Genomic DNA, 6010 nt, shown 5'->3' with positions numbered 1-6010 from the left:
AACAAAAAATACCTCAGAAAAAATACCGCTATTCCAAACAATAGTTTTGTTTAATGACTGATTGGGTCAGGGACTGTTTTAGCTGTAATATTTGGATTTAGGATGAGTATTGTTTTCATTATAAAAACAACAAAATGGCTACGTACCGAGTCACACATCTAGCATTGCTTAGACTTAATTTGCCCCATAATAAGTACAGACTGAATCTGTACCACGACATTCACTATGAACAGTTTAAAGGTAAACCTAGAAGACCAATGTGTTTAAGAGAGTTCATGGACATATCCATATGTTGGGTGCAATATTTAGAAATCGTCAATACGGACTGCTTTGTAACAATAGTCTTGGTTTAATTGAGGTTGGAAATATTGCAGCTGTATGTTAAATGTAGAAAAAAAGAGGTTCATATAAGTAGGGAAAATAGTGAAGGTAAAGGCGTGGCTATTTGTTTTGATCCCAGTGACACAATATCAGCAAACATGATAGCCGACCATTAGTCAAGGCTACTTACCAAATATCTTAGCTCCCAGTCTAACGGTTTTGGGCAAGACAATTAAAAAACCGAAAGTCAATTTCACAGTCATGTAATACAGGTTTTTATAAACCCACTGTATTCAAAAATCAAGTGGTGGGGTGGTGGTGATAGTGGTGGTGGTGGTGGTGGTGGTGGTGGTGGTGGTGATGGTGGTGGTGGTGGTGGCGGTGGTGATGATGATGATGATGATGATGATGATGATGATGATGATGATGATGATGAATTTTATTGATAAATTTAATAATTTTCTTTATATATACATGTATGTATCAGCTTGTTTTTTGTTGTTGTTGTTTTTTCAAAATAATGTCGAGAAATACTAAACTGTTTATATTTTCTTGTTTATATGTATGGCAGTATAGTTATCTAACCTTATTAGTTAGAAAGACTTTAAAGAACACCTCTTTTCCTTTACAGCACTAAACATTCTGGATGGGTAAAGTACATGAAGGGGCATGAAAACCAAATCAGCATTGACTCAGAATTGAGTAGTTATCATCTGTGCTCACACTATAAGTACAAACGCATGGGAACAGACGAAACTTCAAATGTTGAAGAGTGAAAAATTATTGTGAAAATATCTTAATGTTAGAATACCAATGACAAAATAAGACAGATAGACATCAAATTACCCACAGAGAGTGTTTACATGTCATAATATTAAAAAGACATTAGTTGAGAACTTTCACTCTGACATTTTTGGAGGATCATTACCGCCCACTTAGTGTTCTTGTTTCTTTACATATTTTAGTTTAAAAGTACACTAATTGTTTTAAACTCTATTTCTGAGTTAGTATCATAATTAAATTTATTTATTTGAAAAAGTACATTTTATGAATAAGTCCATTTAAGCTTTATAAATTTTTACAAGAAAAAGGTTGATTTTTAAGCATTTTATTAGCTATAAAAATGTTACATGACATTATGTATATTTTCTTCAAAACTGGACGGTAAACTATCATAAATTGTCTTCTAAATTGTTCAATAGACATCATAGATAATATTTAAAATGATTTCAGCAATTTACCTTATATCTAACTATTTTTTATGAATTTTGTAAAACTGCTATATATTTTCAAACATCGAAATACTGCTCTGTTCCGAAGACTCACAAGATCAATCAAAATTATTTTTTTCCATGTGTATCAATAATATGCTCGTTTGAACTTAAGTTTTCTGTTAACTGAAGTATTATTTTACCAGAAACTGTTGTGTTTATTTCAATATCTCTGATAATGCGAAAAAAAATCAAATATAGACAAAATATGTGCTTGTCGCTCTTTGAAGCCCTTATAGTTTGGGAGTGGGTGTAATGAAACATAAATAACTTTTTTAATTCACGGTAAAAAATCATCAAACTTTGGATAAAAGTCCCATAGTGTACCATGATTATAACTATGTTGTCGGTTAAAGCTTTTATAAAAATGTGTATTACGCGGCTAATACCTTAATACATAAAGGCATTATGGAGAATGCATAAAAAAATAGCAAATATAAGTATGTTTTCTATGAGTTATCTTTCAAATCCACGGTTAACACACAGACTCCATTTGAGCCATGTATCGACTATGATGACCTGTTGATTGGAAATCCTTCGGCTACTGTGACTAGGGAGCAGGATTGTAGTGCTAAGGCTTGGACTAGTGGAACAGGGTTGCATTGCCTTAATTGCAGGATGACATATGGTTACTGTACTTAGTCAAGCATATTCTCGCTCTTCAAACATTGAGTGTTCATGTAAGGTTCTACATTTTGTTGCATTTTATAGCATAGTGATCAAAAAACTACTATGGCATGCAAACTGTATAACAATACTGTCTGTATGGCTAAATAGCAGGTACATTGACCATAGTGATTTAAGTGTATTCTGTATGCTGTTATTCTGCAATACAATATTGTCGTTTCAGGTGGAAAAACCAGGAGGGTATAATTACTTAATACATGCTTCTTTTCTTCTCATCACGTAGTTTTGATATGTTGCAACAATACATTTAATAAGTTTGTTTGTTCTCCTATATATTTTATACTAAATTATATCAATGACTTTCGTTGATAATAGCTTACGTTTTATTTCTATTTTGGTCCATAAACATTAAGCCAATTTAAAATTGTTGTGTCAAACAAAAAATACCTCAGAAAAAATACCGCTATTCCAAACAATAGTTTTGTTTAATGACTGATTGGGTCAGGGACTGTTTTAGCTGTAATATTTGGATTTAGGATGAGTATTGTTTTCATTATAAAAACAACAAAATGGCTACGTACCGAGTCACACATCTAGCATTGCTTAGACTTAATTTGCCCCATAATAAGTACAGACTGAATCTGTACCACGACATTCACTATGAACAGTTTAAAGGTAAACCTAGAAGACCAATGTGTTTAAGAGAGTTCATGGACATATCCATATGTTGGGTGCAATATTTAGAAATCGTCAATACGGACTGCTTTGTAACAATAGTCTTGGTTTAATTGAGGTTGGAAATATTGCAGCTGTATGTTAAATGTAGAAAAAAGAGGTTCATATAAGTAGGGAAAATAGTGAAGGTAAAGGCGTGGCTATTTGTTTTGATCCCAGTGACACAATATCAGCAAACATGATAGCCGACCATTAGTCAAGGCTACTTACCAAATATCTTAGCTCCCAGTCTAACGGTTTTGGGCAAGACAATTAAAAAACCGAAAGTCAATTTCACAGTCATGTAATACTATATCAATATTGTTAAAGCTCTCGCATGTTTTCTTTATATATGGGGAGAAACTTACAGATAATATAAGTTGCACTCAGACTGTATGGTAAATATACATATATATGATATCCATTGGGCACGTTCTGAATTGGTCTTTATATTTATAGGGAAACTCCTGAATAATCTTGATTGCAAGTAGAGGCATCATACTTTGTATATTGACACTGTTTACGCTTTGTAAAGGTGGAGTATGGATGCTTTCAATATTTGATCTTGTGACGTTCTTTGACCGCGAATAAATATATATTCGGCAGACACCATCTCATTGAGGAATTAAATGAAGATCGAGGCTGTTGCGTAACGAAATTTCAAAGTTACATACTAGGCCAATATATAATTGGTGGATGTTACCACTGATTATACTATTTATAGTACAGAGAGGGCCATATGTCCTTTCAAGTTGTTTAATATGTTTGAACAAAAAACATAACCGTTCATTCTCCATGAAGTTAGACGGCACATTATCTTCAATAGCAATCTTACTGCACGAACCGCATACTAAAAATGAAACCCAAAACATATAAACAAGATATTGATGTGTCCCGGTGTTTTGACTTTGACTGTATATCGACTATGATAATTAAAAGTGTTATAACAAGTTTAAACGTTATACCTGTTGTTTTCCGCAATGTTTCTTGTAAGTTCTTAATCGGAATATACGTTTGATTAGCCGAATACAGCTAATGCAATTCCGTACTCTTGGGCAATTCTACATAGTAAACTCATGCCTTTAAAATAAGACGATATATTAAATTTAGTTACCCCATCGATTTCTATTAGACTTCATGAGAAGGATTTTCTCATTGAAGACATACCTTAATATTTTTATATTAAAGACCAATAAAATGTTGTAAATAAAGGCGGTTGTACATGGGGGTCATATCCTCTTAGATCTACCTAGCTTTGAGTATAAGTTTACACTGTGCGCTATATTTGAGTCTGTTAAGCTGACTTTTGCCAAAGTTAAAGAGTTATCACTCTGATATTTAGTTCACATTGTCACCATGGCTTGGTTGAAGGGCCTGATTTTTTTCGTGACCCATTGCCCTTTTCGTGACCAATGAAGTTATTTGCTATTGAATCTGAATTTTACACATTACGCTTTATTGGAATTTGTGAGGCGAACTTCTCCCACAGCTCAATATGTATAACACTAATAACTAGTACGTATTACCAAAATAATGTGTGAAAAAGAGTCAAGCATGTTTTTACGTGACCTACGGCCATTTTGAAGTTTACGACTTATTTAATTTACTTTTTCTAAATGAAACTGTGAACCTGAAGAAGAAAATCATTTGATTTCAATCGCATTACATCGGTTACATCGACAATTTTTATCGTTTTTTTTCAAACTTTTCAAAAACTTTCCTGTAATTCATTGTAACTAATGTAACCGCATAACTCTGATCAGATGTCGACCAACAACTCGACCTGAAAACTCGTTTTTTGATGAAAAATTTCGATGTATCCGGTTGTAACCAATGTAACCGCGTAACCCGATATTTCAGATAGAAAAAAAACACTTTTTCAAACTTTTCAAGAACTTTGCTGTAACTCATTGTAACTAATGTAACCGCATAACTCTGATCGGATGTCGACCAACAACTCGATTTTTGGGGTTGAACTTTGATTTTGTTTTCATTGTATATAATATGTTCTGTTTATTTGCCTGTAACCTGTGTACTATAACGTGAGAAGGGTTACACAATTCGAAGCTCTCATTTTATGGGCCAATTTCTGAAGTTACGTATAAGTCATGCTTCTTATCTGTAACGCTCCAGCAGCTGAGTGAATCGTTAATGACAAAGATTTAAGTACAAAGATCGCTTTCAGAATCAAATAAGTATAGAAAATTATCCCTGGAGGAGAGTTTCACCAATTGGCCCATGACCTATTGAATTATCAGGAAAATCTTGACGACAAACATATCAATACATTACCAAAACTATGGCAGGATAGATGCATGTACATTTTGTAAATTCTAAACAATGAAAAAGGCTTGTTTAGTATTCTTTATGAAGGCAAGATGATAATTAATTGTTTCAGTGGAAAATCGTAATATATTTCATCGAATGAGCACCAACAGCTATAGTTCACGTGTTGTGTATTTACTTTTTTTGTTCATGAGGTAAAATCTTACACTAAACCAACCAAGCATGTTTAAACATCTTAACAAACAATTAAGCTACTAGAAATCCTCTTTTTTAAAAATACTGTGTTAAGATATACTGATGTTACAGAAAGATATGGAAATATGAAAAATAATGACAATATATCTGAACAATGAAAATGAGGCTTGTTTAAAAATTAAGTCCATTTATTTTGAATGCAAACACGTGTACGCTCACAATATGTGCTTACGTTTTGAAGTAAAAGGTATGAATGTGTGACACTGAGTACTGCCCTTAAATAAAACATGACTTAGTTTTAGGTGGTCAGTTTATTGCACTAAAAACCAAGTTCAGAATCCCGAAAAATTTAGATAAAAATTGCAAATATATATTTTTATGTTGGTTAAAACAGTATGTATTTTGTTCATATAATATTTATACGAACTGAACATACACAAGTAAGCCAAAGCGCATATTTGGAACCCCTTTCCTCTCCTCCTTTATTTTGTAAAAGCTTTAACATAAAAACATATATTCGGATCGCTTGAAGCACTAGTATGCTTTCATGAATTATAGAAAAGAAAAGTTTGAAAGTAAGGATTAAGTCATGTTAA

The sequence above is a fragment of the Mya arenaria genome, chromosome 8 (genome assembly GCF_026914265.1).
Source record: "Mya arenaria isolate MELC-2E11 chromosome 8, ASM2691426v1".
NCBI lineage: Eukaryota > Metazoa > Mollusca > Bivalvia > Myida > Myidae > Mya > Mya arenaria.
This window is presented reverse-complemented; position numbering follows the sequence as displayed.